This window comes from Euprymna scolopes, chromosome 44 (assembly GCF_053919585.1).
Source record: "Euprymna scolopes isolate OS-2025 chromosome 44, ASM5391958v1, whole genome shotgun sequence".
NCBI lineage: Eukaryota > Metazoa > Mollusca > Cephalopoda > Sepiida > Sepiolidae > Euprymna > Euprymna scolopes.
In genome coordinates this window covers 47,992,910-48,017,909 of record NC_136525.1, presented here as the reverse complement: position 1 = coordinate 48,017,909, position 25,000 = coordinate 47,992,910, and the positions used below count along the sequence as shown (strand labels likewise).

Here is a 25,000-nt window from a genome sequence, read left to right as displayed (position 1 = left end):
ATATTCTATTAAAAACATTTTCTTCAAAATCACCGGTTTCGGCATTAAATAACCTGAAAAGGGTTGATATGCCGTAAAACAAAAACAACCAACCAACCAACCACATCAGAGAGAGAGTTGCCATTTTTTTTTATCGTGGTCACAAAGTTCGTGTTCAATTTAGTACAACGTTATAATTGAAAACTGAACCCCCACGTGAAAAGTTATAATTTTTTTTTTTTATAATCTGAAACTTAAGTCTGTAATCGATGATATTAACAGGAAAAAAAAAAAAAAGTGAAAATTGTGGAATTTAGAGATGGGGGGGGGACACTCTCGAGAACGTCTGCCGTATTTATTTTTTTTTTTTAACGACCTAACCCATCGTAGTATAAACACTCCCCCAACCTCCTCATGTTAAGAACGGCTTTCGGAATAAACAGCCCCAACCGCGAAAAGTATGCTACATATTAAAACATGCTATAAAAATTATACAGAGAGTTATTCTCGTTCAGGTCTGGCCCCATTCTTAGCATGAGGAGAGGGGTCTGTGTTAACTATTCTGTACTTCCAGGTAAAAAATTTGGTACTTTCTGCATTTATTAACCCGCCAGTTCCAAACGGAAACGGTCAACAAGTAGTTTTCTGGATATTAAGATATTTATTTTTCCAATCTAACTTAATGAATTTCAGTGGCGTCGCCATTCTTACCATGGAGTAGGGTGTTGTAATTTTTTTTTTTTTTTTAATAAGGGTCGCCCGGTGGTTTCCAGTTCTTCCCGCATCTGCCTGCAACCTCTCTCCCACAGAAGAGACGTTGCGAGCCTGTCTTTGTTTTATCGTTATTTCCCTGGCAAGTGCTCGTCTGAGCTCCAATCTCTGCCCCTCCCTATCGCCAATCTTTCACAAAAAACACCCGTCTAGCTGAAACCACTGTCAATAATTTCCCCATTCTTTACTTGTGCCTAAATCAAAGCGTAGACTCCATGAGCAAAGCTTCTTTCTTAGAAGTGCACACCTTTCGTTTGCCTGCTTGCCACCTGACTACAACTTGGATGTCTTCAAGTCCAACATAAACAAATTCCTGATAAACCTCCCCCTTAAGACACTTTATCAAATCTCCAATACTAACGATTGCTATGATGTTATTCCATTGTATTACTGTACACGCAATAATCCTTATCCTCGAGTGGCCTCCGGGCATTGATAAGTGGTAACCTCCATGTAAAAAAAAGGCACACCCAAGTAATTTCGTGGAAATCGCGGGTCAATTAATGCAGAAACTCCAAAAAATTTAATAATAAAAAGATATCGTAAAAATTGAATTTTACTTGAAAATCCTATGTAACAAAAAAAAATAAATAAATAAAATAATAAAAATAAATAAATGGTATTTATGCAGAATACGGACCGTACTGAAATAATAAGGTTATTCGGGTCTGTGTTACTATATACATAGATTAGAAAAAGTGGTAAAATAAACAAATATATAACAAGGAAATGTTATCAAAAGCAAGGTATGTTACTTTGCTACCAAACTGGATAACTTTTTAGTGTTTTTATTTAATGTAACATGTTTATTCAACTCGGAAACATACAGTGTTTACTGACGTATTTGAAAATTGCAAATGGCGGGGGATTCTCTGTTGAACATTGCAAGTTTGGAAAAATGAGTAAACACTTAAAAAAAAAAACTATACAAAATACTGTTAGAAACTAGCTCCATATTTTTTTTTTAAAATTACATTTCACCCCAAACAAATAAGATTGCCACTGTTTGTAGGGGGCTACTATCAGGGACATAAGCATCAGGGGTACTGTGTGGGGAGTTGGGCAGCCAGATGTCGGTTCACGTTACACTTGAACTTCTGCATATCAGTACAGTTGGGGAAGCAGGGACCCGGAAGGGAATTCCAAAGTCTAGCTGTTCTGGGGAAGAAACTACTCTAGTAGAAGGCTCTCTTACATCTAGGGATCTCTACCGTGAAGGGGTTGGATTTAGATGCTTGTCGGGTTTGTCGGGGGTATTTACGTCGAGGGGGCACGTGCTTGCAGTTCGTCAGAGCATTCATATGTTACCGTCACATAGGCTGCTATATATTCGGTGGGGTTTTAACAGTATTTTATATAGTTTTTGTTTTAGCTCATTTTCCCAAACTTACCGTGTTCACCAGAGAATCCCCCGCCATTTGCAATTTTCAAAAACATCGGTAAACACTGTTTTTCGAGCTGAATAAGCATGTTGCATTAAATAAAAACACTAAAAAAATATCCAGTTCGGTAGAAAAGTAGCTTATCTTGCCTTTGATAGCATTTATTTATTATATATTTGTTTTTTTTGACAACTTTTTTTAATCTATGTGTACAGTAATACAAACATATTTATTCTTTTAGAAACTAACTCTTAACATTATAAAAGCACATTGCTAGGTGTATCAGAATTTGGGGGGAATTTTTGACACCCCTAATACGAAACTGCGAATAAAATAAAAATTCTTATTAAATTTCTCTTTTAAAAGTAGGTTGTTTATTTTCTTTATGGATTATACTTTCAAAATAAACTATTAAAGTTGTATAAAAAGTAATAGAAATATTATTTTTTTATTTTTTAAAAACAGTAATGAAATTAATTGAATTTTATTAGTTCAGTATTTTTTAAACTTTAAAAATCTATCCAAATGTTTCTATTGATTCTATTTTTACGATATTTTCAGGGTCAATGTGAAATTTTATGCTCTTTCCAATTAGCTGAATATAATATTTTAGACAAACGTTTTTTTTTAATTCACGCTCCCCCCCATTTTCAAATGTCTATTAAAAAGTAAATAATTAATTTACTCACCAAAGTTTTATATATCACAAATTGAAGATAAAAGATCAATAAATAATATATTCAAATTTAAAACAACAAAAAAGAAGTGTGTTTTTTTAGAAATTTACCTGTAAAGTCCGAAGTTTAAAACCTTTTTTTTTTTTTAATCGCGTTGTTTTTTTTTTTTTTTTTTTTTTTTTTTTTTTTTTTTTTTAATGAAGCCTTGGCCCTTGCTCCTTTAATTGAAAAAAAAATAGGGTTTGAATTACATTTTTCGGTTAGTTATAAGCTTGGAAAACAGGGGGTCGAATTATTCAATATTTTTCACGCAGTTTCTGACACATCTAGTACATTGCATAATAGTGCTTTATTGTGGACTTTAAAACCTGTACTTATGTAAACAAGCCGTACTGGGTTTGGTCCGATCAAACTAGAGAATAGTTATAGAAACCTGATTAAAAAAAAAAAAAATCGAGGTGCACATGTACGGGCGATACATACATTTTTTATTTTCGTCTTTTTTTTTCCAATTTTCTCAGCGGATTATTATCGAATGTACATTAATCGGTCAATGTGCACTAGTTGTCCAACCTCCAAAGGGTGTTCATTCCGAAAGACGTGCTTAACATGGGGAGGTTGGGAGGGTTACTCCGAAAGCCGTTCTTAACATGGGGAGATTGGGGCTGTTTACTCCGAAAGCCGTTCTTAACATGGGGAGGTTCGGGGTATTTATTCCTAAAGCCGTTCTTAACATGGGGAGGTTGGGGGTGTTTATTCCGAAATCCGTTCTTAACATGGGGAGGTTCGGGATGTTTATTCCAAAAGCCGTTCTTAACATGGGGAGGTTGGGGTATTTATTCCGAAAGCCTTTCTTAACATGGGGAGGTTGAGAGGTGTTTATTCCGAAAGCCGTTCTTAACATGGGGAAGTTGGGGGTATTTATTCCGAAAGCCGTTCTTAACATGAGGAGGTTGAGGGGTGTTTACTCCGAAAGCCGTTCTTAACATGTGGTATACAGGGTACTGAGATTTGGGAAAATCTATGTGATCGGTTTTCGACCAGAAATTTCAAGTGTTTAGACCCAAAATTGGCGGAAAACTTTGGTAGAGTTCTTAAAGGTCAAATTATTGAACTTTGACTCCTTAACAGCCAAATTTCTGGCCGAAAACCGATCACATAGATTTTCCCAAATCTCGATACCCTGTATATTAAATTTCGAGTCTGTAGACTGAAAATCAACAGAGTTATTGCGTAAGGAAATATACACAGACAGACACACGCACACACACTTTTATAGATATACTAGCATGGATACCCGGCGTTGCCCGAGTGTTTGGAGGTGTATGTTTAGCAAAAAAAAAAAAAGCGGTCAATTTTTTTTTAACTTTGACCCCTGTTATGACCCCCTTAACAGTTATTGTATTGCGCTCAAATCAAATTATTAAGTTAGATCCATGTCCAATGAACCTATATCTAAAATTTCAAGTGTTTAGACCCAAAATTGTCGGAGGAGTTTGGTAGAGTTCTCAAAGGTCAAATCGTTGAACTTTGACACCTTAACAGCCAAATTTCTGGCCAAAAACCGATCACAATCTGCAAAGGACGTCTTACCATATCCTCAAACAGGCTTTCCAAGGACAAATGTCATCTCATTCTGAGCTCGTAGACAGCGTCAACAGGTTAACTTTCTTGGGTTGACATTTTATTTTATCATCAATCGAAACTTTAAAGCGTATTGAGATTTCTTCTTCATTCGGAAACCAATCTTTACCCAAAGCAATTATTTCCCATTTTCACTGGGGTGTTGTGTTCAATCTACTATTCAGCCAACACATACGTCCACCCTGATATCTACTAGTGGATGTATCTAATGTAATCCAGGCCTGTAGGTATTATAACAGTTAGCAGATGGCGTCAGTCCGACTCCGCTCGGCCTGAGGGTTGAATCTTCCGAGGCTAGCTATATTGATGAGACTGGCGGTAAAGAAAAAAGTATTTGGGTGCCATCAGCTAAAATCGAAACTGAAACTTATTGTTATTCTGCATGTTTCTTCCTTTTTTTGTACTTTAATTTTTGCTTTAATTGGAAAATCTGGTAAAGAATTTGAAACCAACTACAGCGCATGTTCCCTGGTTGGGCAAGGCACTCACGATTTTGGGTTCTGTAGAATATTTCCTACCATTGAAAAAAAATCCTTAGCTAGTAGAGTAGATCGCCCCCAAGATGTGGAAGATTTGCACAAAGTATTTCCCAAAGGTGCTCCATCTTTGTCACCGACTATTTGACTAAGATCAGCATCAAAAGTTCCTCATCCTTCCTATAGTCAAGACCTTGTCTCCTTGTGACATTTGGTTACTCTATAAGCTCAGAAAACCTAAAAGGATGTCATAATAAGATAATTAAAGAGATGAAAAAGGCTGTGACGAGGGTCATTGACATGCTTTCACAGGAAGAATCCATGGGACCTTCTAGAAGTTGAAACAGTTCAACAAGTGCATTGAAGCCAACAGATTATGTCAATCGCGATCAACTGGTCTGATTCTCTCTCTCTCTCTCTCTCTCTCTCTCTCTCTCTCTCTCTCTCTCTCTCTCTCTCTCTCTCTGACCTTAAGCATGTGGTACAATGGGGGAAAGAGTGTCTGGTTACTTTAAATGCATCTAAAACCAAGCTTCTATTTTTACATTATCAACGTTTTGATCCTCGTCTGGCATCAATTGAAATGAATGGCTCTCATCTTGGCGAGGCTCCATGTTTTGACAAGCTTCTGGGCTTGACCTTTACTCCTGATCTGAAATGGAACACGTACACCAAATCCGTTGCCAAGGTTGTTGGAAAAATGGTGGAATCCTTCTATCGATCCAGTAGATATCTCACTGCTGATGCAATTCTCTATCTATATAAGAGCCAGGTACGTCCAAGGATGGAGTACTGTTGCCACATCTGGTCAGGGGCTGCTAATAAGACCTTATCCTGCCTTGACAGATTTCAAAATAGACTTTGTAGCCTAGTGGGGGTGCCCTTTTCTCTTACCGATCCTGCCTCGGTTTTATTGTTATTTTCATGGCAAGTGCTCGTCTGACCTCCAATCTATGCCCCCACCCCTTTCGCCAAACATTCACAAGAAACACTTGTCTAGCTGAAAACACTATCAATAATTTCCATCACTCTTTATCTGTGCCTAAACTTAAACGTAGATTCCATGAACAAAGCTTCTTTTTTATAACTGCACACCTGTGGAACTCTCTTCTGTTTGCCTGCTTTCCAGCTGACTGCAATATGGTCGTCTTTAAGTCTAATGTAAACAAATTCTTGATAAGCCGTTCCCCTTAAATTTACACTTCTAATCATTGCTATTATATTGTCCTTTTGACCACTGTACACTCTTTAACCCTTATCATCGAGTGGCCTTGATAAGTGGTGATTCCTTTGTGAAAAAAAAACACATATATATATATATGTTGGCAAGGTAAGGCTGGAGACACAAGGGCAGTCATGTACGCAACTTGACAGTGCACGCTACATAAAGAAAATTGGTAATTGTCTTTGCGTTCCTCAAGCTAATCGTGTTATGTAATCGCTGGGCAAAGCCGGGTAGAAAGCAGTTGTCGGTTTATCTATATGGTTGTTTGTTTGCCTAGCTAGGAAGTTTGAATCGTGGGAAACGATAGGTTGAGCGAATGCAGGTGCAGAAAGGGCCAAAAGGGTCAATGTTGTGACATATATCAAACTGGATGACCAGTCGACTGCGCGGGAAACGATGGGTGACTTATACAGCTGAACAAGGACAAAGGTTACATCGACCGGAATATTGTGAAAATAATATGAGAGCACCTATCTGATTAATCCAAATAATATGAACCATCACACCTGTAGTGGGGGAAAGGATGGCCTTCTTGAGTTATAGACGATCCTGTCCCTGTGTGTAGCTGAGTTGTTATTAATGGTAGAGTGATTCAAAAGCAAAAGGGTCGCATAATGATGACGAAAACATACTGATATATATATATTAGTGAAAGAATGTAGATTTATTTACATAAATATACATGAGAAATAATGATATAGATGGTAAGAATAGGAGTTCGTTGAGAAAGGAGTACCTTTACTTGTGATTGATGGGAGACTGATGGGTTACTCAGGAGCGCTGGTTGGGTGGTCAATACCAACTGGAGCGGCTCATGGTTACATGTTGACTGGTCGAGAGTTCAGTGAAAAAGAGAGAGAAATATAAGTAACAGTAATAGTAATATCGCCTCTATTCTGTCTTGAGAGATAATGGGTACCCAGTACAAGGGTAATGCTGCTTCACGAGAAAAGAGACAAAACAAAGAAAAATTGTTATCACACGTGGCAGCACGGTCGCGAACAGCTTCATCCATGCAACTCGAAACGATCTTGAACAAACTTGTCAATTTGAACCTGAACACCTCCAATGATTCGACACGACACGACACGACACTACACGATCCGGAACAACTCTAGCGATTCAAACCTGAACACCTCCGACAATTCGTCAGAACACGATCCGGAACAACTACGTTGATTCAAACCTGAACACCTCCAACAATTCGTCAGAACACGATCCGGAACAACTACGTTGATTCGAACCTGAACACCTCCGACAATTCGTCAGAACACGATCCGGAACGACTACATTGATTCGAACCTGAACACCTCCGTCAAATTGACGCAACAAGATCGCGAACAACTCCATCGATTCAAACATCTCCGTCGATTTGACACGATTCTATCCCAAACAACTTTATCGATTCAAATCTTCGACGATTCGACACAACACGATTCCAAGCAACTTCATCGATTCAAAGGTGAACACTTTAGACGATTTGACACAACACAATCCTGAACACCTTTGTCAATTCGACACGACACAATCCCAAACAAAATTACCCCACGCGATATGTTACTAAAGAAACCACTGGGATCGGCTTTCTATAGCTCTTGGGCGAACTCATTTTCGCCGTAGGTAATCCTGACTAAAACATTGGCATACAATTTTTGAGTGCTTCCGCACATGCACGTCACATGTATGTGAAGCAAGAGTTTAGCAATCCACAACGCCTCTCCTGAATCCGCACTGCTTGATTCCAGTGGAAACGAGAAATCCAGGACGAAGTGGAAACAATGCGAGGATAAACGGAGAGCACATACAGCACCTAATACTTCCACCCATTTTTAGTGCTGACCAGGTATCAACTGGTCCTGGATATGACCTTAAACTATATCCGATGGGTGGTCCCCAGCTTGCGAGCTTTGGGGAGTGTAGAGCCACCATTTCATTGTCATTGCTCCCAGGTCCACTCTAACCTTGAGTGGTAGTACCTGGTAGAGCCCCAACTATAGGTTAAATAAAAACCGACTTTAAAAAAAATGTATACATTCTATTAAAAACATTTTCTTAAAAATCATTGGATTCAGCATTAAATAACCTGAAAAGGGTTGGTATTCTGTAAAACAAAACGAACCAACCAACCAGGTATCAATATTGTCTAACTTTGGTGATCAAACGAGAACTGATGTGTCAAGCGTGCTTATGTCTTATATTGCATAAAGACAGTATAACCTATAAAGAAGCAGAAACCTTATGTAATTTCAAGTGACCTATAAAAACATTTTTCTAAGAAAGATGGCGCATTATCAGCATAAATTTTATGCGGGAAGAAAAAACAATTGTTTTTTCTCTAAACTGGTTTCAGATTTCTTATCTAAATTTATACAGGAAAAAATGTGACGCAGAGGTTAATTTGGTTGAATTGGATCAATTCAGTCTATAAATCAAGTGTTAAATATAATCTATCTATCTTCTATCTATACACCTATGCATTCGTTTTTCTTTTCTGTGTATTGATATTCATATTAAAACCCCTCTTTTTCTATTTATTTAAAAAGAAAATACAATTTTCTTATATATGGGTTGTAGAATTGCATTCACTAGCAAACGATCTAGCTAATTTGCATATTCTTTTAAACATTCATTTTAATTAATTACCTATTAGTTGCTTCGATTTCCTAATCGGATAATCATCTTTAGTTAACTATTACCTGTAATTATATTCATGCAGATATTCTACATGATTTATACTTGCATAATATTTGCGTAAAAATTTGTGGTAAACACAAAATTGTTTCCATATATATTTATGTATACGTATATACTTTTGTTTAACAAATTTTACCTAACAAACTCCTCCTAGAGTTTTTGGTCTACAGACATGAAACTTCATATATAAGGTATTTGAGTCTATGTAAAACTTTATATTAAGGGTTTAGTCCACAAAAATCGGTGCAAAAGTGTGAAAATTAAAAACAATGAAATTTGCCAGGTTAAGGTCGAACGCCAGCATTACGAATGCATCATGTAGAAGCTATTGGTTCATGTTTTCAGTTTTAGCCTCGCAGTAAACATGTTTTCATAGCCCAGTCATTGACGGCAGAGGCAAAATAAATCGTGAGCTGAAAGTTTTGGTTTCGATTTTCGGTGGTGGCGCATGGATCGTTTTTATACTTTTTAAATCATTATTATATAATGCTTCCAATCTCTCTCTCTCTCTCTCTAATATATATATATATATATATATATATATAAAGTAGATTGTAGTTTGCTTGAAGCATTGTTGAAGAAAATTATAAGGTGAAATTAAAAGCCAAGAACAATGCGAGATTTTTTTTTATATATAGAGTAAAATTAAATGAAAACAAAAGAAATAAATTTCTTTTTTTTGTTGTTGTTTGTTTTTTCTTTTTCACACAAATTTTAACTCAAAACAATAGTAACTTTTTCTTTTTTTTCTGTTGTATTCAATGGTGTTATAAATCTCAATATATTTCAGACCTATTAGTCCTTTTTCAAGAGAAGACAGCGGAAGAGTGTCCAAAATTGGAAAAGCAGCCGCAGAGTTTGCCACGTGATACCGCGAAATATAGAACAAAAAATGACGTTAGGAGAACGTTAAAATAAATCAGTTGGTGTTTGAAATACTTGTTGCGTTTGTGAATCAAGGGAGATGACTATTCAAGCAAGGGTTTTTTTTTTATTATTTTAATTATTGTTTTTCTTATGTTTTAAACTTATATTATAAAAGCGGAGCTCAATTCCAGTCTATTGTTTAGTGTGGGAGTATTTTTTGAAATAATTAAAGATTGGAGGATACGAAGTTGACCTACGTTTCTTGAAGAAGCAAGAATGTTGATGTGAAAATCTGGTTCTGAATTAATGCAAGTGCGAATATGTTTATAGAACGACGAAACAGTAGTGTTTAAGTGCTCTTTAATGCGGTGGTGAAGCAATCTGGTAGTGCTTCCGATGTAAGATGCACTGCATTTAGCGCATTGTAGGTCGTAAACAACGTGGTTCTTAAAGCATAAACCTGTGTGTGATATTGGGCAATTAGAGAGTGAACAAGGGGAAGGTGTATGCGATGGATGTTTTCGGTTGAGCTGTTGTCTTAAAGTAGATCCAGTGTGGATGAGTTGAATGTTGAGTCCCTCGCTGCGGATGGCTTTTCGGATTGAAGATGAGATTTTGTCACTGAGGAAGGGTAGTTTTAGAAAACAATTGTTAGAGAAGGGTCGGGTGTTGTGTTTTTTCTTTTTAAGTGAGGATAGGATCGTATTAGGGTAGCCGTTTAGTGAGAGGGTCTGTAGGAAATTGTTAGTGTGTATATGTTTGTCGGAGATGTTAGTGCATTTGTCTTGTATGCGTGAGATTTCGGCATGTGCGTAGTTTAGTTTGTCCTTGAGAGGTAGTGCAGATTTGAAATGTACGAAGAGGCGTTTGCTGGCGGGTTTTCTGTAGAATTCAGTGCATATGGCACCATTTTTTTTATTTGTATTTTAAAATCAAGTAGAGAAAGAGATTCAGAAGAGTCTGGGTGTTCTATAGTAAATTTTAAGTTTGGGTCGGCGTTATTGAATTTGTGGAAAATGTTAATAGCTTCTTCGCGGGAGTATGTGATAATTAAAATGTCATCGATATATCTAGTAAAAAGGAGATAAGAGTAGCAGGTACTAAGGGTGTGTCTTTCGAGTTTGTCCATATAAGCAATGGCAAGAATACCGGATAGACTGGAGCTCATGGGTAGTCCAGATACTTGTTTGAACGTGTTTTGTAGGAAAGTAAAGTAAGTGTTGTCTACTATAATACGGAGGAGTTGTAAGAGATCTCCTGGAGTAATTCCGAAGCATTGTGGGTTTTTAGATGCTATAATGTCTGTCATGAGATTGATACAACAGAAAAAAAAAAAGAAAAAATTACTGTTGTTTAGAGTTAAAATTTGTGTGAAAAAGAAAAAAACAAACAACAAAAAAAGAAATTTATTTCTTTTGTTTTCATTTAATTTTACTCTATATAAAAAAATAAATCTCGCATTGTTCTTGGCTTTTAATTTCACCTTATAATATACATATATATATATATATATATATATATATACTGGCATTTCGGCCCGGCGTTGCCCGGGTGTTTGGATGTATATGTTGAACAAACAAAAAAATGTTGAAGTAGGAAGGCAGGCTCGAACCCGTACCGTGAAGGAGGAAAAGAACGGGTAAAAACCTAACGTATATGCTGTTACGACCACCGCCAAATCGGAAGTGATATTTTTTAGGCTAGACAATCTAAAGGAGAGGATAACTTAAAAAATATCAGAAATTTGGCGATTAAGGAGTCAAAGTTACACGATTTGACCTTTGAGAACTCTACCAAGCTCCTCCAACAATTTCGGACCTAAACACTTGAAATTTTAGATATAGGTTCATGGACATGGATCTAACTTAATAACTTGATGTGAGCCCAAAACAATAAATGTTAAAGGGTCATAAAAAATTGACCTCTGCGGTCTCTTCCAAATTACTCAGATAATTTCCGGTCTAAACATTTGAAATTTTACATAAAGGGTATTCAGAGATAGGGCAAGCTTTTTAATCGGTTTAGGTCAAACATTTTTAGTTACCAATATATAAATGTATGTATGTATGTATGTTTGCATGTCTGCCTAAAACTTTTGACAGAGACGACGGATTTTCACAAGATGAGTATCGTTTTTAAGTTCGACCTTTCATACGACAAATATCGAAAAATTGGCTAAAAACATAAATATCTTTCCCTTCAACGAGGCGCTTTTCTACAGGTGGGGGGTCACTTTTTACGCCGATATGTTAGAAAGTCATCCTTTCTTTTCGATTGTCAAGCCTAAATTTAAACTTGCGTCACTTCCGGTTTGACGGTGGTCGTAACAGCAAAGACGTCACGTTTTTTCACGTGCTTTTCCTCATTTGCGGTACGGGTTCGATCCTGCTTGCCTACTACCACTTTTTTTTTTTTTGCTCAAAACACACCTCCAAACATCCGAGCAACGACGGGCACCCATGCTAGCCTAATATATAAAAGCCTATATGTCTGTCTTTCTGTCTTCATATTTTCAAATCTATCTCCTCCACAACTAAGTCACAGAGCAGCGCTAGGAGCCTCAAATGATTCGATTTTTTACGGATCATTCTTTTATGAGTTTTCAGCCGGTAAAAATGGTTATTAAAAAGTGGATCAAAATTGAAAAAATCGTTATACGTTTTGTACCTTCATCTTAGTTTATTTTAGATTTAGAATCAGTTCACAAGCGTGTCAAGTTAGTACAGTGGTAACGTCGCCAGCTTTGAATGCTATAGTTTCGGTTTCGATTCTAGCTGATGGCACCCAAAATCGTTTTTTTTTTATCATTATACTTTGAAGTCCCAACTCGAATATACAAAATTTGACAAACTAAAATATCATATTTAAGAGTATTTTACACCCGGCCAAAGACCCCCCCCCCTCCTAAGATAACAGAAAAGACGAAAGCCAAGATAAATTTCTTTTTGCTTGCTATATATTATTCTCTTTCTCATATATATATATATATATATATATATATATATATATATATATATATATATATAGTGATTTAAATGTTATAAGAGTTTTTTGAAGCATAAATAACGATGTTACTTTTTGTATTTAACATTTTTATTGTCATTTTTTATAATTCAAGCGGACCTCTGCTCATGGTCACAAAAAATATCGATACTTAAATATAAAAAATAACAATAAAAATATTAAATACAAAAAGTAACATCGTTTTTCATACTCTCATGAAATTTAAATCAATATATGTATATATATATATATGTGTGTGTGTGTGTGTGTCATATGTGTGTGTGTTATATGTGTGTTGTGTGTCATATATGTGTGTGTCATATATGTGTGTGTCATATATGTGGGTATGTGTCTTATATATGTGTGTGTGTGTCTTTAATATATGTGCGTGTGTCTTATATATATATGTGTGTGTCTTAAATATGTGTTAAATATATATGTGTGTGTGTGTGTTAAAAATATGTGTGTTATATATATATGTGTGTGTATGTGTCAAATATATATATATATGCGAGTTAAATATATATATATGTGTTATATAGGGTGTTATATATATGTGTGTGTGTGTGTGTGTGTGTTATATGTGTTATATATGTGTGTTATATGTATATATGTTATGTGTTATATGTATATATGTAATGTTATATATATATAAGTTATGTTAAATATATATATGTTAAATATATATGTGTAAAATATATATGTGTTAAATATATATGTGTTAAATATATATATGTTAAATATATATATGTTAAATATATATGTGTTAAATATATATGTGTTAAATATATATATATGTTAAATATATATATATGCTAAAATAGAAAGAATTAAATGATCCTAATTATGATATAATAAAATTATTAATTTTTATGTAAATTATAAAATTATTAATTCCATCTACTAACTAACTAACTAATGAATTAATTTTATTCAAACAATTTTTACTACATAAACATATGCAAATAATAGGGGGGAAATAAGTTCAATCCAGCGAGTGACACCCTTTTCTAACTCAACAATAAACAACAACATATGCAAATAATAAAAAAAATATTTATCAATATTAAAATTTTATTTTTAGCTGCAATATTTTAAGTCTAAAAAATTCTTATTTTTTACTTTACTAGAATATCTTGTTGTTTACTTTCCAGGTTGAATTTCTTGTCCTTAACTTTTCCAGGTTTAATAAAATCTTAAGAATATTACTTTTCATGCGCGCATTTTTCCATATAATATATATATGTTTAATATATATATATATATGTTTAATATATATATATATATATATGTTTAATATATATATATATGTTTAATATATATATATGTTTAATATATATATATGGTTAATATATATATATGTTTAATATATATATATGGTTAATATATATATGGTTAATATATATATATGGTTAATTTATATATATATGGTTAATATATATATATATAGTTAATATATATATATATATATGGTTAATATATATATATGTTTAATATATATATGTTTAATATATATATATATGTTTAATATATATATATATATGTTTAATATATATATATATGTATATGTTCAATATATATATATATATATATGTTTATTATATATATGTTTATTATATATATGTTTAATATATATATATATGTTAAATATATATATATGTTTAATATATATATATGTTTAATATATATATATGTTTAATATATATATATGTTTAATATATATGTTTAATATATATATATGTTTAATATATATATATATGTTCAATATATATATATATGTTCAATATATATATATATATGTTAAATATATATATGTTAAATATATATATGTTAAATATATATATATATGTTAAATATAGATATGTTAAATATATATATATGTTAAAAATAGATATGTTAAATATATATATATGTTAAATATATATATGTTATATATATATATGTTATATATATATATATGTTATATATATATATGTTATATATATATATATGTTAAATATATATATTTAACATATATATATATATTTAACATGTATATATATTTAACATATATATATATTAAACATATATATATATATTTAACATATATATACATATATATATTTCACATATATATATATATATTTAACATATATATATATACTTAACCTATATATATATTAAACACATATATATATATTAAACATACATATATATATATATATTATACATATATATATTATACATATATATATATTTAACATATATATATATATATATATTTAACATATATATATATATATATTTAACATATATATATATATATATATATTTAACATATATATATAAATATATATATTTAATATATATATATATTTAATATATATATATATTTAATATATATATATATATTTAATCTATATATATATATTTAACATATATATATATTTAACATATATATATTTAACATATATATATATTTAACATATATATATTTTACATATATATATTTTACATATATATATTTTACATATATATATATGTTGTATATATATGTTATATATATATGTTATATATATATGTTATATATATATGTTATATAAATAAATATGTTATATATATATGTTATATATATGTTATATATATGTTACATATATATATGTTATATATATGTTACATATATATATGTTATATAGGTTACATATATATATGTTATATATATATGTTTTATATATATATGTTATATATATATGTTATATATATATGTTATATATATGTTATATATGTTATATATATGTGTTAAATATATATATATGTGTTTAATATATATATATGTGTTTAACATATATATATATGTGTTTAATATATATATATATGTGTTTAATATATATATATATATATATGTTAAATATATATATATGTTAAATATATATATATGTTAAATATATATATATGTTAAATATATATATATGTGTTAAATATATATATATGTGTTAAATATATATATATTAAATATATACATATATGTTAAATATATACGTATATGTTAAATATATACATATATGTTAAATATATATATATGTTAAATATATACGTATATGTTAAATATATATATATATGTTAAATATGTATGTTAAATATATATATATATATATATGTTAAATATATATAAATATTTATATATACATATATATTTAACATATGTATATAACATATATATATATACTTAACATATATATATATATATATTTAACATATATATATATTTAACATATATATATATATTTAACATAATATATATTTAACATATATATATTTAACATATATATATTTAACATATATATATATATATTTAACATATATATATATATATATTTAACATATATATATATATATATATTTAACATATATATATATATATTTAACATATATATATATATATATATTTAACATATATATATATATTTAACATATATATATATATTTAACATATATATATATTTAACATATATATATATATATTTAACATATATATATATATATTTTACATATATATATATATATATTTTATATATATATATATTTTATATATATATATATTTAACATATATATATTTAACAAATATGTATATTTAGCATATATATTTATTTAACAAATATATATATTTTACATATATATATATATATAACATATGTATATATATTTAACATACAGGGTGGGCCAAAATTAGGTCCTATCTTTAAATTTGTATAACTTCCACAAAATAAAAGTTAAACTCACCAAACTTTATGTTTGTGTAGACTGACGCTTCCGAGATTTTTTTGAAATATACAAAACAAATTTTGGCCGAAAAACACTTCTTAAAACTTACATGAATTCATGAATTTTTAAAAATAGGACCCTTGTTTTGGCTCACCCTATATATATATTTAACATATGTATATTTAACATATATACATGTGTGTTAAGTATGTATATATATGTCTGTTTAATATGTATATATGTGTGTAAAATATGTATATATATGCATAAAATATATACATATATATATATGTTAAATATTTATATAGATATGTTAAATATTGATATAGATATGTTAAATATTTATATAGATATGTTAAATATTTATAAAGATATGTTAAATATTTTTATAGATATGTTGAATATATATATATATATGTTTGATATATATATATATATGTTAAATATATATATATGTTAAATATATATATATGTTTATGTTTAATATATATATATATTTAATATGTATATATATATTTTATATGTATATATATATTCTGGTGAATTTCAAAAAGGCAATCTGGACGTGAGGAAACTTTAGGAGAACGATATGCAACAAAATTATGTTTTGAAACTTGGAAAAAATGCCACAGAAACGTATGGAATGCTACAGATCCCTTTTTGGGACATCTTGCATTACTCTTGCATCAGATTTGAGTAGCATAAGAGATCCAAAGAAGGTAGGGAGTCTGTGATGAATGCTGAGAGGAGTGGGGGGAGCAAGGAAATCTACTAGAGTTGATTGGCAATATATAGGGTTATATTAATTAGGACTGCCATGTGTCTGTGAGGGAATTTTACACAGTTATTGGCGAGAAACTGACTATGCGAAAAATTTGCACGAAGTTTTTCTCAAGGGTGCTCCATCTTAGTCACAGTCTAATTGACCAAGATGACCATCAAGACAGTTCCTCGCCCTCCTTATAGTCCAGACCTTGCTCCTTGTGGCTTTTGGTTATTCCTTAAGCTTAAGGAAAAAAAACTTAAGAAACTGTCGTTATGAGACAATTGAGGAGAAAGAGGCGGTGACGAGGGTCATTTACAGGCTCACAGAAGAGGACTTTCATGGGGCTTTCGTTGACTGTCATGGCTCTTGTGGGCTGCGACGTTGTTTGGCTGTGGAATTTATATAATATATATATATATATATATATATGTATATATATATATATATATACAGTAATAATAATATATAGGTCCTGGATATGACCTTAAACTATATCCGATGGTAAGGCCCTAGCTTGCAGGCTTTGAAGAGTGTGGAGTCACTCTTTAACTGCGATTGCTCCCAGATCCACTCTGACCCGGAGTGGTAGTACCTGTAAGGGTCCCAACTATGGGTTAAATAGAACCGACTTGAAAAAACAAAACAAAATATACTCTATTAAAAAAATTTAATCAAAATCATAGGATTTGGCATTAAATAACCAGAAAAGGGTTGATATGCCGTAAAACAAAAAAAAAAGTTGTTTGAATGGTGCAAAAAAGGCATTGCAGCCGGAGAAGATTACTTCGAAAGGGATTAGAGTTTCATGTGTGTACTATTAATAAAAGTGACCATACGAAAAAAGTTTGGAAACTTATTGTAGGCAGCTCGTATATGCGTACTTATATATATATTTTTTTTTTGTATTGATATATTAAAAACCCTATTTTCTATTTATTAAAAAAGAAAATACAATTTTCTTATATATGGGTCATGGAATTGCATTCATCTGCAAAAGATCTAGCTAATTTGCATATTCTTTTAAACATTCAGTTTAATTAATTCCCGATTGGCGTTTTCGTTTTTCTTATGGGATGATCATCTTTAGTTAACTATTACGTGTAATTATATTCATGCAGATATTCTACATGATTTATACTTGCATAATATTTGCGTAAAAAGGTTATAGTAAACACAAACCTATATATATATATGTGTGTGTGTGTGTGTGTGTGCAGTCAGCACCAACCCTATTCAGGGTTTAACCGGCTTCTTCCGAAGGAGGAAGTTTCATGGGAGTATGAAATTCACAAGCGATCCCCCAGTCGCATGTATATCCCCGTTAGGGGAGATGACGACGTTAGGTTTTTGCAACTTTTTGCAGGGAGGTGTCGACGTCCTCCTACATACAGCACCTGGACTTCCTAAATTGGTCACCCTTTTTAGTAATGACCAGGGTCAACGTTGGTTAACTTTGGTGATTTGACGGGAACCGGTGTGTCAACGTGATTATACCGTATATATCTATATATATATATATATATATATATATATATATATATATATATATATATATATATATATATATATATATATATATATATATATATAACAATTTTGCCTACCAAGCTCCTGTCAGATTTTCATCTACAGATATGAAACTTAATATCTCGAGTATTCGAAACCATGCGAAATTTTCTATTTAGATTTTAGCATGGGAAAATCGATACAAAACTGTTAAAGTTAAAGAAATAGAATTTGCCAGGTCAAGGTCGAACGACGGCATTGAGAATATGTATCTATTGGTTCCTGTGTTAATTCTTAGCCTTGCAGCAAGCATGTCATCATAGCTCAGGCATTAACGTCAAAGGAATAAGTAAATCGTAATCTAAACGTTTCGGTTTCGATTCTCGGTGGTGGAGCGCTAGCAGTGTCAGAAATTTCGTGAAAACTATTGAATAATTCCACCCGCTATCTTTCGAAGCTTATAACTCCTCGAAAAATGTAATTGAAACCCTAATTTTTTTTTTTCAATTAAAGGAGCAAGGACCAAGGTTTCATTAAAACAAACAAACAACGTGTTTTTTTTTTAAAAAACGTTTTAAACTTCGGACTTTACAGGTAAATTTCTAAAAAACACTACTTTTTTTGTTTTAAATTTGAATATATTATTTATTGATCTTTTATCTTCAATTTGTGATATATAAAACTTTGGTACATAAATTAATCAATCATTTACTTTTTAATAGACATTTGAAAATAGGGGGGGCGTGAAAAAAAAACTTTTGTCTAAAATATTATATTCGGTTAATTGGAAAGAGCAAAAATTTCACATTGACCCTGAAAATATCGTAAAAATAGAATCAATAGAAAAATTTTGATAGATTTTTAAAGTTTAAAAATTGAAAAATACTGAACTCATAACATTCAATTAATTTCATTACTATTTTTTTTAAAAATATTTCTATTACGTTTTATACAACTTTAATAGTTTATTTTGGAAGTATAATCCATGAGGAAAATAAACAACCCACTTTTAAAAGAGAAATTACGAGTTTTTTATATTTTATTTGCAGTTTCGTGTTAGGGGTGTCAAAAATTCTTACAAAAATTCTGATACACCTAGTGGAGCGCACGAGTCATTTTTGTTTAAACTTTTTTTATCGTTAATTTATCATTACTATATATTGGGTTCGATATAATATGTTTGTTAAATACGTTGCTATTATGGATATTCGCTAAGGTAAAACGTCTTTACTCTGCAAGTTTTATTCTACCAAATATTTCCAGAAGAAACTAAAATTCAACAAAATGTATCCATATGAATGAAAAAAGTGAAAATGAAATGAAGAGAAATATTTGTTCAAACTCCTGCTTTCCCAAAATTCAAATGTTATAATAATATATAATTTCCTATATCCCTTTAAAAGGTTTTAATCTTTAATACATTTCCAATGTATGTGCTAAATAGCAAAATTATATCAAACCAGATTTAATATCTTGCCAATGACTTTCTTCTGAGGAGATGCGCCTACATTGAAAATCTACAAATGAAGGAAATTACTTTAAATGTTGTATACTGAAATTTTACGCACTATTTTAGATATATACTTGAAATCAATTCAATTTAATTTCCTTCTGTCATCAGATTATTTCGATTATCGATTATCGATTATCTTTTTATTTCTTTTTTTTACACAGTGATCACCACTTATCAAGGCCAGGAAGCCACTCAGGGATAAGGGTTATTGCAAGTACAGTACGTTAGTGTGGAGATTTGATGAAGTGTTTACTTAAGGGGGCGGTTCATTAGGAATTTGTTAACATTGGACTTGAACACATCCAAGTTGTAGTTCGGTGGGAAGCAGACAGACGGAACAGAGTTCCACAGGCGTGCAGTTCTAAGAAAGAAGCTTTGTTCATGGAATCCGCGTTTTGATTTAGACACAGATATAGAGTGGGGGAAATTATCGATACTCATCGAAAACATTCCGATACACAACTTCCCTAATAACTGTCAGGTACATAAATTACCTTCGTGTGAAGTTTATAAAAATCAGTCTAGCCATAGGGAATAAACTCGCGCACACACACATACACACACAAAGTGCCTTTAATATAATAGTAGAGAAATGTATTCTATTATGCAATATGCACAAAAAACCTGGAAAGTATACCTCGATATTCTGCTCGGAGAAATTCCAAAACTTACTCATGCCCATCCTGTGAAATGATCGGCGTTGAATTTATGGGATACATAAATAAGGTTTAATCAACCGTGAATATAACACGTCTTGTATTTCTTGTTTTGATCGGGCTATTGTTCTCCTCTTAAGTGTGATTTGCGCAACATTCTGTAGCCTTCGACCTTCATCAGGCATCTTGGTCGCCATCTTGGAAAAGAAAGAACAGTTACTGGCTCTGTAGATCGTTTCGTATTTTTAGATTTTTTTTTCGCCGTGGTTTCGTAAGTGTGGGAAAAAAAATTGGCTGACAAAGGGAGATAACTCTACTAAAGTTTGATAAGGGATTATCTTCCTTTTTCCCTTGAAATTTTGAGGGTTTGTACATTTTTTTCTTTATATTTTTTTTACAAGGTAGTCACCCCTTATCAAGGCTCGGAAGCAACTCGGGGATAGGGCTTATCGTGTGTACAGTACGTTAGTGTTGGAGATTTGATAAAGTGTCTTACTTAAGGAGGCGGTTCATCAGGAATTTGTTCATATTGGACTTGAAGATATCCAGGTTGTAGTCAGCTGGGAAACAGGCAACCGGAAGGGAGTTCCACAGGCGTGCACTTCTAAGAAAGAAGCTTTGTTATATACAGAAGTTCCCATTTACTGTTGATCTTTACGCTCGGTCTGCTTAGTAATTTTTTCTTTTTTATAGCATCCGTGCCGCTTCTTTAAGTCGTTTAACTCTCCAAAATTCACAAAAAAAAATGGCACACAGCATAGGGACAAAATGAATGATAATGATAATAATAATGATGATATTAATAATAATGATGATAATAATAATAATATTAGTTAATAATTAAATGAGAATAAAAATAGTCTGGGTCCCGGAGGAAAATTGTATCAGTCCCGAAGGAATTCTCATACATAGACCGAGGAAAATATTAGAGCAGGTACTTAAATGTATGTGCTTTTTGCTCGAAAGTCACTCTGTGTGTATTGATAATAAAGACAATATTTATAAAATATTATTAATAATAATATTAATAGTATAAATAATGATATTTATATTAAAACCATAGACCAATAGTAGCTTTTACATAAAAAAACATGTGCATAAGGGTGCAGGTATATATATATATGCATGCACAATTAACACCCATATATACGCATACATACCAATACACAGTCATATTCAACGACCATATGTATATAATATATGCATCCCCCATACATATAATGCATATCAGAGCAGGTACTTGAATGCATGTGCTCTTGTCCCGAAAGTCACCCTGCGTGTTTTGATAATAATGACAATATTTATAAAATAATAATAACTAGCAGGACCTGTGGAAATACCACAGTGGCATTTTTCATATGTAATAGATTGTTGCTGGGCATGAAGGTAGGCACAACCATATTATTCTAACCCTTTTATTAAAACTGTATCGCCCATTTACTAAAGTAATAAATTTTATATATTTCCTGGCCTGATTATTTCATTACAAACACACCGGTCAATTAACTCACATTTTATCATTTCTCATAATTATTAAATATGTTACTATGTTCGGCAATAATTCATCATAATTTTAACCCACATTATCGCCTCTCCCCTTACTGAAATAAAAAAAAATTATACATTGTATGGGCTGATTATTTCATTAAAAAAAAACACAAATATCAATTAACTCACATTTCATCATTTTTAATAATTCTTGGATATGGTATTAATTTCTACAATAATTTTTTCATCAATTTAACTTGCCATATCGCACACCTTACTAAAATAATAACTTGGAAATATTGTCTAGGCAGATTATTTCATTACAAATACACCAATCAATTAAATCACATTTTATCATTTTTCGTAATTCTAGGATATGTTACTAATTTCGACAATCATTTTTTAATAAGTAAAACACACCTTATAGCTTCCACGGTTACTAAAAAATAACTTTGATATATTGTTTGAGCTGATTTTTTTTTCATTACAACACACCAATCAATTAACTCACATTTCATCTTTTTTCATAATTCTTGGATATGTTACTAATTTCGACAATCATTTTTTATCATTTTAACCGACATCATCCCTCCCTTATTAAAATAATAACTTTGATATATTGTCTGATCTGATTATTTCATTGCAAACACACTAATGCATTAAATCACATATTATCATTTCTCATAATTCTTGGATATGTTACTAATGTTGACAATCATTTTTCATAATTTAATCCATTTTTATCGCCGTCTCTTACTAACATAATAACATTGATATATTTTCCGGACTGATTATTTTATTATAAACACACCAATCAATAAACACATTTCATCATTCTTCGTCATTCTTGGATATGTTACTCATTTCGACAATCATTTTTCATAATTTAAACACATCTTATCGCCCTGCCTTACTAAAATAATAACTTTGATATATTTCCTGGGCTGATTATTTCATTACAAACACACCAATCAATTAACTCACATTTAATCATTTTTCATAATTCTTGGACATGTTACTAATTTCGGTGATTTTTCATAAGTTTAACACACCTTACAGCCTCCCCCTTACTAAAATAATAACTTGCCTTGGCTGATTATTTCATTACAAGCACACCAATCAATTAACTCATATTTCATCATTTTTCATAATTCTTGGATATATTACTAATTTCGACAATCATTTTTTATAATTAAAAACCCACATTATGCCCCCCACCTAATATAAGAACTTTGAACTGGGCTTATTATTTCCTTACAAACACACCAATCAAGTAATTCACATTTCATCATTTTTCATATTTCTTGGATATGTTACTAATTTTGACAATAACTTTCATAACTTTAACCCACTATGTCGCTCCCCTTACTTAAATAATAACTTTGATATATTGCCTGGGCTGATTATTTCATATCAATCAATATCGGGTATTCTACTAGTATGTATGTTCCACCTATCTTATCCAATCCCGGGTGACGCCGCATATTCTGCTGGTATATATCTTTTACCTATCTCATTTGATCCCGGGCGACACTGGGTATTCTGCTGCTATATGTTTTCCACCTATCTCATTCAATACTGGGCGACGCTTTCTGCTAGTATATATTTGCACTTATCTCATTCAAACCCGGAACTGTCCACCCCACCATTAAAAATATACATGAAATAAAGTAATGTTTAAATCGTGAACTGTTTCAGTCATTTCTGGGACTGACTTTATATCCGCAACCCACTGCTTAAATATATACATGAAATAATGTAATGCCTACATAGTAAATTGTTTCAGACCTTTCTGGGACTGACTTCACATCACCCACCCCACTGTTATAAATATGCATTAAATAAAGTAATGTTTAATGCGTATACGGTTTAAGCCATTTCCGGGACTGATTTTATATCCCCTACACTATTGTTAAAAATATACATGAAATAAAGTAATGTTTATCTCGTAAACGGTGTAAGTCATTGTGTGTGTTTGTATATACATGTGTGTGTTTGTATATACATGTGTGTGTTTGTATATACATATGTGTGTCTGTATATACATGTGTGTATATGTATATGTGTGTCTGTATATACATGTGTGTATATGTATATGTGTGTTTGTATATACATGTGTGTAGATGTATATGTGTGTTTGTATATACATGTGTGTAGATGTATATGTGTGTTTGTATATACATGTGTGTAGATGTATGTGTCTGTATATACATATATGTATGTATATCTGTATATGTGGGTGTGTCTGTATATACATATATGTGTATATATATATATATATATATATATATATATATATATATATATATATATTTACTGTTTTATGGGAAAGGATTCCAACAAAGTGCTCGATTACAAAGAAAGATTTTCAATATAAGAGCTTAATATTTATTCAAAACCGTACACAATGTCAAAAAAACATTGGTATATATAATGTGTGTGTGTATATATATATATATATATATATATATTTTACTATAATAATTAAATACCTACAGACACTAGTGTTTCATCCTTTCGGGATTCTTCAGTGCAGGGTGTCACGATTAACACCAGCCGAACGATTCGAACCCCGCAACACGAGACATCTCTGGCTCGATTAGCGGAGACC

The 25,000-nt window shown here is 31.1% G+C and overlaps 1 protein-coding gene across 3 annotated transcripts in view; it reads left to right on the top strand.

The window, feature by feature from the left end:
• LOC145268835 (uncharacterized) overlaps positions 1-25,000 on the top strand; it is a 1,065,816-nt gene that overhangs the window by 109,404 nt on the left and 931,412 nt on the right. The gene's annotated exons all lie outside the window — the stretch shown is intronic.